This window comes from Pinus tabuliformis, chromosome 1_2, assembly GCF_031772625.1.
Source record: "Pinus tabuliformis cultivar Carrire ecotype Pingquan chromosome 1_2, CPIR1, whole genome shotgun sequence".
Classification (NCBI taxonomy): domain Eukaryota; kingdom Viridiplantae; phylum Streptophyta; class Pinopsida; order Pinales; family Pinaceae; genus Pinus; species Pinus tabuliformis.
The window spans coordinates 326,093,537-326,114,447 of NC_142298.1; positions in this window are offsets into that span (position 1 = coordinate 326,093,537).

Here is a 20,911-nt window from a genome sequence, read left to right on the forward strand (position 1 = left end):
TGCGTCAACTAGGATAATTTGTTATAAGACAACTATTGTATACTCTTGATTTAGATCACATGAGAGTCGAGAGATTCTCATGATGATACTATTTTTCAAAAATAAGAATGCATTGTGAGAATATAAAAGGATGTGCTCTTTGCCTGTGAGGCATGGATAGATAGAGAAAAAGGGAGGGAGTACAAACATAGTAATCTTGTACCACAACTTTTCGTTAATGCAAATATCTACCATTCGTGGCTCCATATCTTTCTCTTGATTAGCTTGCATGTTGTCTAAATCACCGGCCCCTACTAAGGATGAAGGGCCCTCCTTATTAGTAGGGACCATTGATTAGATAGGTATTGTAGCAATGTATTTATTTTCTCTCAGTTCTGATTCATGTGTAATTTACTATTACTATTATAGATCTTGTTCATGTATTGAGTAGTTTCAGAATTATAACCTTTGTCCTTGTGTAATAACATAGGTCCTAGACCAATCCCTTCATTAGTGTGATAGTTACTTGATTACTGTTACAAATCTTTGATTTGTTTATTTTATTTAGTGGGTGTTTCAATTATTGTTTGAGTGTTGAATGGTTTATGGAGTGTTGTTTATTTTGAATAAGAGTGATCATATGATAGAGTGTGATTTATTTTGCAACTTCGTGTCTTTTCTTTCTGCAAGTGTAAGCAAGGGGTGTGACAACAAGTGTGTTGAGTGCTGAGAGTGACATTACAACGTTTGGTTTTGTGTAATATCCCGTTTCAGAGATATTCCCCAAACCCCAGTAAACTCCAACCAAATACGTACAAATGATATAATAACCGGGAAGCTTAAAGTGATGGAAATAACAATGGTGCAACATATAATAATAAAAACATGAAATATAAGTAGATACTCAAGAAATGTAGAGAGAAATGCTAAGCCATTTTATTATACTGAGTAATGGAATGAGTACAGGAGGTGATCAGAAAGATGGCACCTCGACTTGCACAAGGCAAGTGAAGAAATACACTCAAAATAGTAAAGGAATGGCCTCTCTCTGAACTGCATCCAAGCTGCTGGAAAACTGCCGTGCTACTGCTGCTACTGGAAAACAAATGAGGATTTGGGGCTGTTCCCCTCCTTAAAAAATGCTAAAAATTTGGAATCAGACTCTACTCAAGAAACCCAGAAAAACCCAAAAAGATTTTCTAAAATGGCTGACCCCCGAAAATCACCCCCTTGAGGACCCACACAATCCCTCAAGGCTCTACGCTGCCTCTGAACAAAACCCACCAAAACTCTACTTGAAACTCAACCAAAATCCTCCAATATGCAAGGGCTGATCCCTTGCTCAATCTCCCAGCTCAAATCCTCCACAAACCCCCAATCTGGAACTACCTCCAGAAGAACTGCGTCCCTCTCTCTCAAGACTGCGCAGTCCTCCAATGCTCAGCTCCTCCTCAATGCCAAAGATCAATACAAATGCAAAAATACTGCTGAAACTTCCTTTCCCGAGTAGGCACTCGAAGTCCCTTGGGGCTAAGGGTGAGATCTCCGAACGGAGACACTCAACGCACTAAATAGTGCTGCAGACAGGCTAAACAGTCAGCGTGCTCCAAGTTGAAGTGACTAGCTCAAATGCTCATAATCAAATGTTCCAAAATGAGGGGGCTTCTCTCTATTTTATAGCCTCTGCCTCTCACAATCCCTAGGCTCACTTCCTCCTGCGTGCTTCTCCTCTTGCCACGTGTTCTTCCCTCCTGCGCAGTCCCTCCATGTGTCTGCGTGGGCCCCATTTCTGCGTCTCCCTTTGGCCCTCTTGACTCCCCTTTAAGTCACAACTTTGTGCTACCTAGGAAGTGACCTTTTATTCTAAAGTGAGTTATGTCCCCCTTCCTCAATTTTTATTTACAAATAACTATAGAAGGCAAAAGTTGAACAAAATCAAATATTCCAGTTAGCCATAGCTAATTAGGAATATCACAGTCTCCCCCAGCAAAATGTTGCTTGTCCTCAAGCAACTGAAGTGATGGATGCTGGAATATCCTCTCACTCTCCCAAGTGGCATCCTCATTTGGCAAATTCTTCCACCTCACCAAGAATTCCTGGACCATCCTGCTCCGCAACGGCCTCTCCCTGGTATCAATGATGGCCTCCAGCTGTAATACCAAATGCCCCTCGTCATCCATGGGCGGTAACTCATCTGTCACTATCACCTACTGCCCAAATGCTTTTTTCAGGCATGATACATGGAAAACGTTATGAATCTTGCTGCCTTGGGGTATCTCCAATTCATATGCAACCTGTCCAACCCTGCGTATCACCCTGTACAGCCCATAAAAGCGGGGCTTAAGCTTCTCAGCCCCCTTCTGTTTTAGTGACGACTGTCGGTATGGCTGTAACCGTAGGTAGACCATGTCCCCTACCTCGAACTGTCTCTCCACCCGACCCTTGTCGGCATACAGCTTCTGCTGGTTCTGCGTTGTAGCCATGTTAAATGTGAGAGCTCGGAGAATATCCTGACTCTCTTGGATCCATATCTTGGCTCTGGGAGCCTTGCTATCACCAAACATCACGTCAGCAAAAGATAAAGGATGATACCCATATAAAGCATAGAATGGTGACATACCAATGGACATGTGATGTGAAGTATTGTAGCAGTACTCCCCTAGATGTAGCCACCTCAACCATGCTCGCTACTGCCCACTGACATAGTTACACAAGTAGCCCTCTAGCCACTTGTTAACTATCTCTGTCTGCCCATTTGTCTGTGGGTGATAATTGGTACTCGGTGTCAACTTCGTCCCCACCAACCAGAAAATCTCCTGCCAAAACCCGCCCATGAAACGGCTGTCCCTATCACCGACGATGGTCTTAGGAAGACCATGTAGCTTGAAGATCTCTTTGAAGAATAGCTCGACCACCTGTGTTGCTGTATAATGTGCGGATATGGCAAAGAAATATCCGTACTTCGTCAGTTGATCAACGACGACAAAGATACGATCCTTGCCCTGCACCATGGGCAACCCTGTGATGAAGTCCATCGAAATACTCTCCCATTTCCCCTCCGGAACGGGAAGAGGCTGCAATAATCCCGCGCTCATATCTCCCTTGTTTATCTGGCAAACATCGCACTCCCGGATGTACCGGAGTACGTCCTCCTTGAGGCCCTTCCATGAGAACCTCTCCCTAATGGCCCTGTAGGTTTTGGTAAACCCCTGATGCCTTGCCAATGGTGAATCATATGATGCCTGGAGTATATTATTCTTGAGATGAGACCCCTCAGTCAAGAAGATCTGGTCCCTGTAATAGATGATCTCATCGACCACCCTGTACCTGTCATCTGCCACCTGCCCATCCAGAACCTCACATGCAAACCTGTCCTTGGAGTACTCTACTAAGAGTCGAGCCCTCCAGTCTGTATCCAAGCTCATAAGAGACAACATGGCTGGTCTACGTGAAAGGGCATATGCTACCACGTTTTTCTTACCCTTGACATACTCAATGTCAAAGTCATATGCTTAGATTTTACTGATCCACTTCTGCTGCCTCTCCTATAGCTGCTTCTGCTCCAAAAAGAACCTGAGGCTGTTGTGATCAGTCCTCACCCTGAACCCGTTACCCACTAAATATTGTCGAAACTTGGCCAATGCATGCATGATGGCCAATGTCTCCTTGTCGTATATAGAATACAACCTCTCATGCGGAAGGAGCTTCCGATTCTCAAAGGCTATAAGGTGACCTCCCTGCATCAATACTGCACCGATCCCCTCTCCCGACGCATTACACTCCAAAACAAATGGCTGCGAAAAATCCAGCAATGCAAGCACTGGGCAACTGCTCATAACCTCCTTGAGCCTATCAAAGGCTCTCTGCACTGTATCCGACCAACTGAATGCCCCATTCCTCATCAAATCCGTCAGGGGTGCAGCAAGCTGTGAGAAACTCTTGACGAACTTCCGGTAGTAGGTGAAAATGCCAATGAATCCTCGAAGTTCTGTCATGTTTCTCAACTCCAGCCAATCTCTAATGGCCCTAATCTTCTCCTTGTGGACCCTCACTCCTTCCACCCCTATGATGTGTCCCAAGTATAACATCTCCGTCAAACCAAACTCACACTTGGAGAGCTTGGCATAGAACTGCTGCTCCTCCAAGATGCGCAATATTGTCTCAATATGCTGGAGATGCTCCTCCCAAGTCCTGCTGTAAGTGAGGATATCATCAAAGAACACCAACACAAACTTCCTTAAGTGAATGCGGAAGATGTGATTCATGCAAGACTGGAATGTAGCGGGGGCATTGGTTAGCCCGAAGGGCATCACCAAAAACTCAAAGTGCCCATAGTGACACCTGAAGGCGGTCTTGGGAATGTCCTGTTCCCTCACGCGGATTTGATGGTACCCAGATCTCAAATCAATCTTTGAGAAGAACCGTGCTCCTCTCAACTCATCCATTAACTCATCGATCCTGGGTATGGGGTACTTGTTCTTCAGTGTTTTCTTGTTCAGGGCCCTGTAGTCAATGCACATCCTCAATGTACCGTCCTTCTTCTTCACCAACACCACGGAAGAAGCAAAATGACTTGTGCTCGGCCGAATGTGCCCAAGAGCCAACAACTCCTGAATGGCCCGCTCAATCTCATCCCGATAGGCCTTGGGATGCTTATAAGGGGTAGTAATCACTACTCGTATGCCCTGCTAAAGCTCGATGGTGTGCTCAAACCCCCAGTCCGGTGGCTGTCCTAGTGGAATCTCCCCAAATACTGTGGCATATCGGTCAAGGATGGACTGTATCTCTGGGTGTACTGTCTGCCCTGTGGTCCCTGCCTCTGATGCACGTAGCTCCACTGCCCACTCTATGTCTCCCTTCCGGAAGACTGCCTCCATCCGATGAGCCGAAACAGTCTAAGGTGGGTATGTGTGCTGTCCCCGTATCTTCTCATGCCTCCCTGTCTTCTCATCATCCCACTCCATCTCTAGGGCCTTCCAATCTGTCGTGACCTTTCCTAGAGTGATAAGCCACTAAACACCTAGTACTATGTTGGTGTCTAGAATATTGACCATGAAGAAGTGATCAATCAGTGTGTAGGTGCTCATCGTCACTGACAACTCTGGAACATAACGAGCACACACCATGGTCTGATCTCCTGGGACCAGAACTGAAAATCCATCGAAGCTCTCTATCGGTATACCTCTCCGCTCAACCATCTGTGCGTCGATGAAGTTGTGGGTGGCCCCACTGTCAACCAAAACTGATACTCGCTGGCCACGTACTGTCCCCCGTATGCACAACGTCAAATACTTGGGAACTCCTCACAATGCTGCAAGGGCCCCTCCGGTAGGCGCAAAAGCTACACCACCTGGTGGTGGTGGTGGAGGTGGCAGAGGACCCTGCACGACATGACTATCTCCTGCCTCCACATCATCCTCCTCATATTCTTCCCCGCTGCTCTCGGAGAAGACCTCAATAAAGTGTGCCTTGCCAACAACACACCTGTGTCCTAGTGCCCATGGATCCTAACAGGTAAAACACAACCGCTTCTTCTTCAACTCCCTCCTAGCGTCATCATCAATCTGTGCTTGTCCTAGATTCCCCTTTGGAGGTGGAATCCTCACATCCTTCCCCTTAGGCTGGAAAGCCTGTCTTTGGGGGTAAGGTGTCCGAGTCCTGGGTAAGGCATCCTGTAAGTCCTGAGTCCTGCTAATAACATCCTGGAGTGTGGTTGATCTAGTGGATCTGACTAGACCCCAAAGTGGCTCCGCTAACCCCTCCACAAACATGTAGATCCTTCGTGCCATGGATAGATCTGGAAGCATCACTGAAACCCTCAAGAAGTCTGCGATGTAGGTCTTAGGGCTCCCGGTCTGTTTGAGCCTCGTCAGCTCAACAAAATGTTGTTCCGGACCTCCGGTCAAACCTCTCCATCAATCTCCTGGTGAACTCGGCATACGTCGTCACTGTGGAATGCCCGAGTGTAACCATCCCATGGAACCACCAATCCTCGGCCTCACCACCCAAATGTAATGTCGGCACCTTGATGGCCTTGCCTCCGACATCTGGTTAAGCTGGAAATAGATGTCGAGCTTCTCCACCCAATACCTTGCCAAACTATTTGTTGAACCATCAAACGTAGGCAAGTGAAATCTACTAGCTATGCGGTGGGTGTCTCCATTGTGATAATGCCGATGTCCTTTGTGATGATCGCGGGGTCTACTATCCCGTTGGAGCTGAACAAAATCTCTGAATGAGAGAGCATCTTTGAACTCCTGCCCATAGGCCTGGTACTCTGCAAAATAATCGCCCATGTGACCGAGCTCTGCCTCTTGCTGGGCTCCAGCCCCCGTGTGTGCTCCTAGGAAAGTGGGCATGGTAGAGCTTGTAGGGGCATGTGAGGCCATCCGATGAGTATTGTCACGCTGAGTGGCATCCTGCTCTGGAAAATGGTGGGATGTACCCGATCCCTCACCAACCTGGAAAAACCGTGGGTTCTCATGTTGTCTAGCCTCCATTGCCATGAATCTCTACCCCATCACCTCGATCTGCCTCAACAAATCTTGCACTGATTTGAGAATCATGTCCACAAATCTCTTCCCGTCCTCATCTGCCATTTGATCCTCCTGCTCTGCGTCCACCATAGGCTCCTTCTGTTCTGCATCCACCACAGGCTCCTCCTGTTCTACGTCCACCACAAGAACACAATCTCCCTCCCCGTAGGTGTTCTCCATTCTACGCCTAGTGTCTATGTATCTCCTACCTCTGTAACAGATGTAGGGCTTTCCCCCTGGTGTCATAGATTCCTAACTCCATAGGCTGAGCTAGATCTATGCTCTGATACCACTTAATATCCCGTTTTAGAGATATTCCCCAAATCCCAGTAAACTCCAACCAAATACGTACAAATGATATAATAACCGGGAAGCTTAAAGTGATGGAAATAACAATGGTGCAACATATAATAATACAAACATGAAATATAAGCAGATACTCAAGAAATGCAGAGAAAAATGTTAAGCCATTTTATTATACTGAGTAATGGAATGAGTATAGGAGGTGATTAGAAAGATGGCACCTCGACTTGCACAAGGAAAGTGAAGAAATACACTCAGAATAGTAAAGGAATGGCCTCTCTCTGAACTGCGTCCAAGCTGTTGTTGTTGGAAAACAAATTAGGATTTGTGGCTGTTCCCCTCCTTAGAAAATGTTGAAACTCTGGAATCGAACTCTACTCAAGAAACCCAGAAAAACCCAGAAAGCTTTTCTGAAATGGTCGAACCCCGAAAATCGCCCCCTTGAGGAGCCACACAATCCCTCAAGGCTCTGTGCTGCCTCTGAACAAAACCCACCAAAACTCTGCCTGAAACTCAACCATAATCCTCCAATATGTAAGGGCTGATCCCTTGCTCAATCTCCTAGCTCAAATCCTCCACAAACCCGCAATCAGGAACTACCTCCAGAAGAACTGCGTCCCTCTCTCTCAAGACTGCGCAGTCCTCCAATGCTCAGCTCCTCCTCAATGCCAAAGATCAATACAACTGCAAAAAGATTGCTGAAACTACCTTGCCTGAGTAGGCACTCGAAGTCCCACAAGGCTAAGGGTGGATCTCCGAACGGAGACACTCAGTGCATTAAATAGTGCTGCAGATAGGCTAAACAACCAGCGTGCTCCAAGTTGAAGTGACTAGCTCAAATGCTCATAATCGAATGCTCCAAAATGAGGGGGCTCCTCTCTATTTTATAGCCTCTGCCTCTCACAATCACTAGGCTCACCTCCTCTTGCGTGCTTCTCCTCTTGCCACATGTTCTTCCCTCCTGCGCAGTCTCTCCATGTGTCTGCATGGGCCCCATTTCTGCGTCCCCCTTTGCCCCCCTTGGCTCCCCTTTAAGTCACAACGTTGTGCCACCTAGGAAGTGACTTTTTATTCTAATGTGAGTTATGTCCCCCTTCCTCACTTTTTATTTACAAATAACTATAGAAGGCAAAAATTGAACAAAATTGAATATTCCAATTAGCCATAGCTAATTAGGAATATCACATTTTGATATTTCATTAGTGCTAGTTGCCATATGCTCTTGCATATACTTTACATGATAGTCTTGAAATAAAAGCCTACTCGGATTGACAATTTATGTGTGAGTTGGATTGGTTGTTATACTTTAAAAGAGCAATTGATCCACCCAATACTTTCTAATTGCTTATATATAGTACAATCTTAACTCCCCTCAAAAATACCATTTCTTCTTGAATCATTATGCAAGTATCATTTTCAAACATTGTTTTTACACATGCATTACTCATCTTACTTATAGAAATATAATTTCTGACTAGTACTTGGATGCGTAATATAGTAGGAGTGTTCTAATCCTTCCACTCATGAGCTTCAACTTGAGTTTTCCTCATCTTATGCTTCTATTTGTTGAGTCATCTCCTGAGGAAACATCACCACCATCATATATTTCATACTTGTGGTATCACTCCCTGTGAGGAGTCATGTGAAAGAATGTTTATGAGTCAACCAACCATGCCTGATTATGTACATGCATACTTGAAGAAACCAAATACACATCTCCTCCTTCATTTGAGGAGGTTTTTGCTTTTGTAGAAGGAACATCATCAAATACCATACCCTTTTCAACAATTTTGGATTTACACTGTTTCTTGCAATGCTCTTATTTTTCGTATCTCCAACATAACTTTACAAATTTTCCTTGATATATAGAACTTCCTTGAGGACTTCTGGGAGCATACTCTTCTAGACAAAACACATGTTTTCTAATTTTCCATAATTTTTTTCATCTCCTTCAATGACAAGAATGAGACTATATCATTGAAACTCAAAGTAGTTGAATTACTACCTATGGAAACAACTAAACTAATCGAAGAGTCTAGTAAAGAGAATAACAAAGCAATGCACTTATCTTCATCTGAAATGTTTATATCAATATATAATGGCTAACTTACCACAGCATTGAAGGTGTCCTTATACTTTATCACTGGGTCTCTATCCTTTATCTCAAGTTATACAATTTTTTCCATAGGAATAATTTGTTCACCAGGGACTTAGATTGATACAAAGTCCCCAACTTCTTCCATAATACCTTCATTGTAGCTTATCCTAAAACATTCAAAAACACTAAATCTGCGAGACACAATCGTATTTTCTCTTTTCTTTTTGATCCAACTTGGTCTAGTCTTCAATCAATATCTCTATTGGTGCAGTTCGAAAATCCATAGTGATCCACTAACCTCTTTTCACCAAAATATCTTGCATTTTGAGCTTGCACAACTCAAAACTCCACCCATTGAATTTCTCGATCTCTATCTTTGAACTAATTGCCATTTCATTTCATTAAAAGAATTGATTCCATATATGTCCCACTGTAATAGGGTTTACCACAATCCCGAGGAAAACCCCTTAACCACAAAAGCATCTCCTTGAAGCCAAAAACTGCTTTGATACCAATTGTAGGTTTTAATCTCATACAATTGATTGTTGCAAATAAATTATTAATAAATGAGAAAAGATGCAATGACAAACACACACATTAGCACAAAGACTTTATCTTGGAAACCCAAAACTAGGAAATCCAGACTAATTTTTCAATATATTCCTTTATGTATTAGAATGCTATATGTGTGTGTGTGTGTAGATACATATGCACACACATACATATATCTCGCGACATCCATAAAACGCCAATTCATTTACCCTGGATAATACAAACATAGTTCCTTAATCGAAACTACAAAATGATGGGAAAAATCACCATGCACCATAAAACCACTAAAGGTGAAAACCGTGTGTTGAAAATCGTGAAAAAAGAATGAAAAATTTCCCCTCTTTTTTTTTTTTACTGGGCTTCTTCTACCCCTCTGCGCCCGGTGCAATGTACAACACATGGCGATAGTCGTGCAAAGAATATGACACATACCCAATAGAAATTAGTATAGGTATATGTATATTTCAATATGTTATTATGTGTGTGGAATTTAAGGAACAAACCCTACTTGGATGTCTTATGTGTTGAGTCTTTCTTGAGTATGTCATTATGAATTGAGTTAAGGATGTTTTATAACCTCATGGGTGAATATGTGTCCACACCAAATGATTGGCCAAAAGTTTTCTCTAGTTTTAATCTTTCAAAGTGGTCCATATTTGTAAAATCAATACGTATTGTCCTTGTGTACAAAATAATGAATTAGTTGTTTTTGTTTTTGGCTAACAAAATGGTCAAACTTTCCTATCTAGTGTGGTTACGGTTTCTTGTCCTTCCCATGGTTTTTTTACTTTTTCTTTAGGAAATTTATACCTTAGAAGATGATTTTATGTGTCATGAGCTTGCACACCACTTCAATCCTATGCCTTAGAAGAGGGTTTGCCTTTAAGCAAACTTATATATAGACTTCAAGGAATTTGTCTTCTATGAATTGGAGATCAGATGTTAACATAACACGTTATGTACATTAACCTTCCAAATACACATTTCCACTACTACCATAGTTTATATCTAAAAGTATGTGACCACTTACTAGTCACCCAACCCAAATTATAATAGCTTTTATTGGTTAGGTTAATTGAGATCACAATGATTCTTAGGAAAAGAATTGAGATGACAATGGAAGGGTAAAAGTGCATCTCGAGAATAATTAGAATAACAAGTAAAACGACACTCCAACGATATGCATTAACAAATCCCATATTGTAGGATGTTATATTAAACCTATGCCACGTGTCTGGTAAAATATTGACTCTTCCTACACTAATGTATTCTTTTTGTGAATTAATGGATGCAAATCTTAATCTTTTCCCTTTTAATCTACCCCCTTGGCTATAGAGTCAAATTACGGTCTTTTAAAAATGCTCGAAGCCATCACCTTAAACCATTAATATGTGGTAATGAAATATATTGAAAACTAAAATCTCTATATAGTTTTTTATTGAGTTTAGAGATAATATGGCACATAACCTAGCTATTTCTTAATGAAAGTTGCATGCAGTATTTGGGGCTTGTCTAACCCTTAAAAAATCATAGTCTAATAATTTTGGACCTTACAGACTGAAATTGATATCTCGTGTCTCTAAGAAGCTAAAGTTATAAGATTCCTATTCAGAGTGACCTTGGTAAAGTAAGTAAATGATCTTTTCTACTCATTTAGTTATGAAAAAAGAAAGGAAACTATTGTAAATTTGATCTCTCTTGAACTAGCTTTTGTGATTATAAGGTGGGGAGTATACCATACATAGGTACTTGTTTAGACCTTAATTCATAGCTTGTATGGTTGTCTTCCTAAGCTAGATAAGATCCATGCATCTAATGATGTAGATGCAAGGACAATCTTTTACAAATGGATTGTTAATAAGCTACAAGAAGATCCTAGGTTTATTTGTGGTGAATTCAATATGCTGGAGAGCTCAAAAGACAACAAAGGCATGTTCCTTGTACCAATATCCCCCAAAAATAATAATGGTATGCCATGTAATGCATATTGGTTTTTTTATGAAACTAATAATATTTGGCACCATGAATCCATAGAGATTATGTTTATTTTGAATAATATTTGAAAACATCTTGAGCATATTATTAAAAGGGTAGATTAAGCCATGCTCTCTAAGAAAAAATATATTTTTTCAATTTTGCTATAAAGAGTCCCATACATGACTTGGGAGAGTCTATCCTCTTGGACCACCATCCCATTTGGTTATCTAAGTCTTGGGAGTTTTGAAAAGACAAGAACGCACAAAACTCAATTTATCATAAATTGGGTCTAGATTGGGTGGTCAATGTATGGTCTCGTTACCATCCCTACCTAGGTTCAATTCCCACTTGTGATATGCTTTCCCCTTATGGGTTGATTTTCTTGTGGATGGGCCAAATATGATTCTTGAGAAACTTTGATAAAATAGATCTCGCACGACCATGAGCACTTATCCAAGAATTGTCTTCATATTCTTGTGGGTGCAATTCGTATCATTGCCTAAAGCATTTCATATATAAAAAAAAAGCCATATGCATCTTAAACTTTTCACACATCAATAAGTCTACTTATACAAATTGTATTAAAAGAAGGAATGTGTTTCCTCTTCTAAAACATAATAAAGGTTGTATAGTTTAGTGTTAAGGTGCCATTTTTGAAACCATGGAGTTTCTCAATGGTGTGTGTGTGTCAAATTGTCGATGTTCATAAAAATAGAAACAAACTTGTCAATGAAGAGTTGGAGATGTTTGCTAAATTCTACTAACAACCTTTAGGATGTTGAAAAATAAGTTCAAGTGGCCAATCGTGACGCTTACTTAGAGGGGATAAATTTTGTCTAGCTAGAGGAGCCTGGCTTAGAGATTTCTTGCACTAGCTAAAGATTAGTGATGGGCCTGTTAGCTTTGCTATGCAAATGGATTAAAAATAGATTCAAAAATCTCTCAAAGGCTACAAATATGCTTATAGTCATGCCCAAAATCCATGTTTGCTGTTCAAATCATCAAGACATGACAAAAGCTGCCCACTGATCAAAGAGGTTGCAAGAGGGAAGCCCTTTGGAGGGCAGAATTACACTATCGGAAGGTGAAAATACCCAAAAAATCACATAAAAACCAAGATTGCAGGCATATGAATCCGCATCAACCTCAGCCGTCGGATCTGGCCGATCAACGGTCCAGGTCGCGTCGGCATATCGCAAGTCGGAGTAGGCAGAGGCAGCGACATGATACATTACCGATGAGCGATCGCCGATATCACTTCGGCGTATCGCTATCGGCGATAACAAAGGGATGGGCCTTTAACATATATCAGCAATCGCCTATGGGCCGGACCCGACGGCGTTATGAGTTATTTTTGATAACTTATCGGGTCCGCGGTGAATATCGCTATCGGCGTCTTCTGAGGGGCGGGGCCTTTACATATAGCATGCCTCCGATCCGATGGGACGGACCCGATGACACTATAAAGGATTTTTAATAATATTTCAAGTCTGCGCGGGGGCCATTTTCATTGTATTTTGTGTATTGTCAATGTATAAGGAAATACACAGGAAGCCTTAGCGAATGCCGATAACGATGAAGCCCGGACCCGAAAGGGTCCGGGAAGTGAAATACATATATTTTCAGGTCCGTCAAAGTCGATTTCCTCATGTTTTGCAGCATTGTTCATGAATTTCCAAATATAAAGAAAAGCAAGGGATCGACCGGCTGCGATATGCGACTGTGACCCGAAAGGCGGACCCGATAGAAAGTTATGCCATGTTTGAGGATGTTTGAAGTCCAAGTGAAACAGAAATGGGCGGGATTTAGCAGTGTTGCAGCGTTTTCGCTGTTTATGACCCAGACAGACACAATAACGGAAAAGAAACATTCACAGCTATTGCCTGAAAGGGACCGGTGCAGGGATTTCATAAGAACGGCAGCCACTCCGTTGCAGGTTCAGGCGGCAAGCCATCCTTGAAGGAACCGTGCAGTTATGTTATATACCAGAAGAAGGATTCGGTGGAGGGACAGCGGCCGACAAACAGAACCCAGAAAGGGAAGGGGAAGGGCCACTACACGCCTCAACCCAAATCAAATGAAATCATGGAGCATTAACGGCCCTGCCAGTGCAGCAGTCATCCTAACGAACATAATGGGGCATCTTTGGCACGAGGGAGCTCCTATGCATCACAGCAGGCCGCCCAAAATATCTGAGTATGGTTATTTCTCTGTCAGAAGAGGAAAACCGCCGAGCTATGCCTACCTATTAAGGGAATCAATCAGTTAAACAAGACAGAAGGATAGATTAAGACACCTGAAGCCTCAAAAGGCTGAGGACCATTGTAAACAAGCTATAAATAGCTGAAAACAAGATGTAACAGGGGTTCAACTTTTGGAGATTATTCCTTCCCTGTTTTCTCAAGCTTCTCATCTGTAGTCTTTAGTAACACAAGCTTCTTTTGCTGCTACATGTTTAATGTCCATTTCTCTTCTGTTCTATGCTTGCACTTGAACAGTTTGTTCAGGTTTTCTGTGTGTTTGAGGCCAGATAACTGTCATCTTATCTCTGCTTTGATATATTAGATTTGCAAGCTTCTTTATTGCCTATGGCTAGCCATTTATATGTGTGATTATATATGCATCTGCCGGTATAGTCAGTAAGTTCATTTGCTGCCTGTAGCTAGCCATTCGTATAGGTCCATGTATGCAACCTGCTGGCATAGTCAGTGTTCTCCATCTATCCATTAAATCTACAAACTATTAAGCATTAGCAGTCTAAAGCCTTGTGTTATTAGGGGTGTTCATGCATGCCTTGAGTGTGAATAGAGCTGAAATGGTTATCCGACTTGATCCACACCATCTTTCATTCCAATATTTCAGAGAACAATATTAAAAATTATATGTTACCAGGCATCTCTGATTTACAACCTCGGAGAGTTTCCTGGAGTGATAACAGGGCCAACCAATGGTTTCTTTAAAGCTTTGGACACTAAGGAGGTCAAGAAAACAATTGTTGCACTTAAAATTAGGTATAGGTAATTAGCTAAGAAGAGAATTAAAATGAGATTTTCTATCATGGTACAAGATGGGTTCTCAATTCCAAGAGTGGATATAAGAATCTAATATGTGATAAAATACAAAAAAAACAAGACATGAATAACAACATGGAAGAAAAAGCTAACAAGCCATATCATCTAAAATTCACACCAATGTTACAAATATATAGTACAATGGGTTATGCCATGTCATAAAGACATTTGCTCTATATCTAACACATTGAATGGTGACTAGGCTAGGAAATCTTAACTAACTCATTAGTCATAGATTGAGGAAATATTACTACTATCCTAAATGAATAATACAATTTAAGGTGGCAATAGAACTTAATGATTAGTAAGATAAGCCATAGGTTAACAATATGGCCATGTACAGATGCTTGGACATGGTCCCAAGTTGCTCACTGGAAGAACATAAGTGAGCATGTGATCAATTGTTAAGTATTGATGGGTTGACGATAGCAATTTGAGAAATGGTAGATGATAAATAGCCTAAATCCGATAGGGCGTCACATAATATATAGAAAGTAATGTGAGAGTTTGACGCGACAATTGTCTTAGACACATATAAGGAAGTTGTTGAGAGAAAAACTATAATGTTTTGTCCAAAACACTTTGAAACCCATAAGGCTAGGTGAGGTATGTAAGAGTGGTACCCTAATTTTTAATCCTTAAGGAAATAATAAAAACTTCGTGTTCATGAAATCTTGGCATGAAGGTTCTTACTATATATTTTTAATTTTTCTAATTTATTTTAATTTATTATTATTATTATTATTTTTATGTTTTTATGTTTTATTTTTTTTCTTCATGTATAAATTGCAAAGAACACATGTAATATACATAAAAAATTATAAACAATAAAATAAAACCAATGTCGTAAAAATATTAAAATAAATATGATCTTATACACAATTCTTGAAAGATATAAATGAAATTAAAAAGTTTGCAACATAAATAAATTATAAACAAAGTATTGTTAAAATGTATTTGAAACTGAAAGCAATTCACTTAATCAATGATAGAACTCAACAATGAAAAAATGCATTGATCTTTCATTGATTAAACATGTATCAGTTCCAAACAAAATAACTTCTTCAAATTCCTATGAGAACTTGGACCAAAGAAATCTTTAGAAGCCTCACATATAAACATAATCATACAAAGAAAACCATGTAAATGGGAAAGAAAAGGGGTCCTATAATACAACTAGGAACCCATGCAATGTGATGCCCAAAGTTATGATATGCATAAGGTACTACTCATTAACACTAAATAGAATTAGAACTTCTAAAGAGAGAAAATGATTAAGAAAATAAACAACCTTCAACAAAAGTATTTACCCACTAAAAAACTAAGTATGGATGAGAAAATAATCAATTGTAGAAACACTTTGAAATCTTCGACATAACTCCATCCGAATAAATCCTCATTCAATTGATTTCTCCTCCTTATGTACCATCCTCAAATGGTTATTAGTTTCAATATTTATATTTTTTAACTTGATAAAGATTTATGGAAAATGGATGAGAAAGAAAAGCCAATGAAGCAATGTTTAATAAATAAAGTTGTCACATGATTATATCTATGACTTTGACATAAGATAGATGGGGTCCTATAACCTCAATATGAAACATAACCAAGAGCTTCCATCGTAATCATATATTACTTGTAATTCCTAGTAATTACTTCAAATGAACAACCACTAAAACATATGAGCATGATAACCTTGTCCCCCCATAAGTTAAAAACGTAACATTTTATTCTTTTTAAAAATATATCAAGAATCATAGAAAAATGTTTAAAGTTTATCCAATCAAAAAAGAATGTACATCATCATCACATGACCATGATGAAAATAAACTCATATGCTAAATCTCCCTCTTGTTGCTTACTTCCTTCTTGATGTTTGATTTTAAGTAACCAAAATTTGATTGGGAGACTTAGAACTAGATGTTTTCACCAAATGCTCTTTTCCTTTTCATTGACTAGGTACTTTATAGAGGAATTGGTAAAGGTAACAATAGGGGCAATGATTGGCTTAGGTGGCTTCTCATGTTTGCTTGACCAATTTGCAATCCAGCGGTAGATCTATTTGGATTCTTTTCTCACCCATCATTGTTAGGATTTGGTTGTGGTTGCAAAGGGACATCTGCTATGCTTGGATGAGGTTGTAAAGAGACATTAGTAGGTATAAAAGAACGGGGAAAATCTTGTTGTCCACCTAACAAAAATGCATATTTTGAGCTAATTGGTTAACCTCATCAGAGTTGACATCAAAATGAACATAAAATCTAATACTCTTGTTACTCCCTTTTTGCTAGACAACATTATGCCTCCTTCTCCATCCTATTTGGGATCCATAGGAACCTCTACTAAAGAAGCTCATCTAGAAACATGCATAAATTATGTCATTTTCTATTCCATAAAATATATCAAATTTATAATTAACTATTAACTACATGCAATAATAAATGTATAATAGTTCACTAAACTTTTACTGATGTAGTTTATTAATGGCTCAAGTTTAGGAAATACGAGACTCTGAAAGATTATATAATACGAGGCTCTAAAATATTAAATGATAAGATGCATGAAAACTTGTAGATAATGAGCTCAATTCATACTAGCTACCTCTCTCTCTCTATTTATTACGATATTGCAAAATTTTGATTGACATTCATGTTTCCTTTTCATTGGTACAATACAAAGTTTCTTATGTGTAAGTGATAATGAATGAATGGTTACAATCATATGGGGGAAACCGATATATCCAGAATTGTACTCAAGTACCAATCTTCAATAATAAACCTTGCTTTATAATAGAGCTATTGCATAGCATAAATCATGCCATTTGAACACAAATTTTGGAACATATATAACTGGTATATTGTAGTTAATCATGTGAAATTTTAACATTTTCAATGAATTTAAGAAATGCGTACTAAATAGCATGATGGGTAGGAGTAGCAAGAATGAATGATGCACTTGAGCATTATACTTAGAAATGGTAAGCCAATAACTTGAGATATTAATCAAATTTTGAGTATGAAGGTGACAGGAGAAAAAAATATATCAACACACACACACACACACAACTCTTTTTGCAAGACAAAATCTATACCAATGGTGCATGATACACTAAGTATGGATATGATAGGACAACTATCCTTCATAATGGATAAAAGAAATAGAGTCTTTTGACATTCTTTAGACTATTACCAAAATATGAGGAAATAGAACACACTATAGGAAAATAACATGATGGGTGAAAATGCCTTGTTTTGTTTTCTTTAAATTCATTATGTTCATTGACATAAGGAGCATTATAATGCACAATACGGATGGGAAAATGAAAACAAGTTCTGAGCCATCTTAAACTTTGAAATAAATATTTAACTACATGTTATCATATATATTTACAGTGAGAAAACAAAAACCTTACCTTGTGTTATGAACAATCAACAAAAATCCTCCTAATTGTGTGCTATCAAATTCCACTTTCTTAGGTATTTAAATTTCCTTCTAAATCAATTACCAATTGATAGGAATTCACAAAAATTGAGTTTTAATTTACTACAGGAGAGAAAGGTGGTTTTCCAACTTTATTATTAGCTCCAAAACTTGTGGGAATTACAAGTGATACATCAACCCTAATGTATCTCAAAGTTTCCATACATGAAATTTATCAATACTAAATGTGTCTTCTGAATTACAACTCATCACAAGTAATGCTATCGATCGCCACCATGCAATACATGATATATAATACGAATATTCAAATATATAATCTACCTTCAAACTATACCACATCATGTTATTAACCCCCCTGCAATGCAAGCTTATAACACATGATTATTGACCTTGTAAAAGCTTATAACATATAAACTTCATTTAAACCTTCGATCCCAAACAATGCACTAGTATACCTTAAGCTTGTTTATTAACAAGTTATCAACCTTAGTATACCTTAAGCTTCTTTATTAACAAGTTATCAACCTTAGTATACCTTAAGCTTGTTTATTAACAATTTATCAACCTTAGTATACCTTAAGCTTGTTTATTAACAAGTTATCAACCTTAGTATACCTTAAGCTTGTTTATTAACAAGTTATCAACCTTAGTATACCTTAAGCTTGTTTATTAACAAGTTATCAACCTTAGTATACCTTAAGCTTGTTTATTAACTAGTTATCAACCTTAGTATACCTTAAGCTTGTTTATTAACAAGTTATCAACCTTATATTTGAACGAATACATTACATAGCTTGAACCTTCACCAAAATCACAATGGAAATATAACTTATTTGATGTCCTTTATGTTATGCAACACCAACTTGTATAACCATCTTGTTATTATCATATGCCTTTTAAAAAATAAGCCAAAAGTTATCACCATCTCAGGTTTGGAGCGCTCTTTATGTTTAATGCCTTGTGACATTATTTATATGGCAATCTAAATCAAAACTTACACCTTTATATTTAATAATAAAAATAATAATAGAAATAAATAAAAAATAATAAGAGGTGCTCAAATTTTCTAATATTAGTTTCTTTCATTTCCTTTAAGAGAATAACCAAGTTTCCCATGGTTTCGCTAATAAAAACACCTTTCCAAAAGAAGGGGTCATTAGCATTAATGGAGTTGACCTTAATTTACCAATTCTATGCCATATCAACCCAATGTTTAAGCGACATATCACAAATTTAAGATGTCACATGGCTCATTGTGCAATAATTCCACTATATCACAGAGGTAGTTATGAGAAGAGATGTGGGTCTCATTATCACATGCTCATAACAAAGTCTTTGCATGATAATGAAATTTGGAGTAGTGAATTTCTATGTTGCGGTGGGATTAAGCATTACTAGGCTATAATATATTGGAAGGAGCTATAGTTAGCAAGAAAGCGTGGAACCCTAACAAGGTATATATGCTTGTTGGGGTTACCCTTTCTTGGTTTACTATTTATGAATTTAGGTGAGCCTCCTTCCCTAGCACCGGTGGCAAGGGAGCTCATAATAGTTGAGTATGGCTCTTCAATTGAAGTTCTACATGCTTTACTTTGCTTCAGTTTGGGTCTTACTCAACTATTTTGTTTCAAAGTGGTGTGACTATGAATTGGCTCTAGCAAGGCATATATAAGTGCACGCATTTGGTTTCTTGGCACTAGGGGGAATTTATTTAACCTTACTTCACATGTGTCAGGCATTCTCTTGGTATTTATGCATACATTCCTAAAAAAAGTCCGTTCTTTGAGTTTCTTGTGAAAATTTTCCTATGGTTAGAAAATTTTGAACCTTGTCCTGTCTCTTTGGCACATTGCACTTTGTAGGGATAAAGTGTGATTTGTACAATATTGTTTTCATAGCTAAATAGGTGTTCTCCCAAATTTGTTCTCATTATGGATTACCAAGTATTGAGGGAGATTAGGAGCATCATAAGGACCATGAAGAATCCATCCAGGCTAATAGGACATCAATTTTCACTATAGCTACAAAAATCTATAAGAATAAGCACCATGTGATCACTTAGGTTGCAATAATTATGGGCACACTTGGACAACAAAAGCCCCAAATGGTAGTCCTAAAAGTAGAATTTGATATGTTCCGAACCACAATGATTAATATGAGCAAGCATGAGCATTCCAAGGCATCAAGCCATGTTCAATCAATGAATTCAAATTGTGGGAAGTTGAATGAGGAGGAAATAGTGCATTGGCTTGAAGATGCAGTGGAGATTAAAAAAGCAGCTATGTAACCAAACATTTTAGTACTGGAAGAAGCAGCTAGTAGACATGCCCTTTGTTAGTTTTCATGTTTTGTAAGGTTATTAAAATATTTAGTTTATTTTGTCAAACATATACAACTCATAAATATTGGGTAATCACGTCCATGGACATAGTTAGGCTAGGATACTAGCTACTAGATAGTACATAATTTTGCTAATGTTGGACACCTTTGACATATATATGGGTGTACTTTCTTTGCAACTATGTTGTAGTGTTTTTTGCATAATACAAATCTCTTAGTTTTCGATAAGAAAGAAAGTCAAAACAAATGATGAACTACAATCCATATAAGGTTGGATTGACATCCTTATGTAGAACACCTAATATGCAAACAAGTGAAGACTGTATCTTCGAGAAAAAAATAAGTTACACAATTAACTAGGATTTAATAATGAAATAACTTATAATTAACCTTATCATATATGTTTATAAATAACTAAGTAATAAGATTACTAGTAATTACCTATATAATAAGATACATAATAAGATACATTATAATTATGTATAAACTAATTATAACCAATAATAATAATATATAATCATGTCAACTTTAATCTAACTAAAGAGAATAAAATGCATAACTTTATTTGATTTTTTTAATTACAAAAATAAAACAAAATACCTTTTAATAATTTG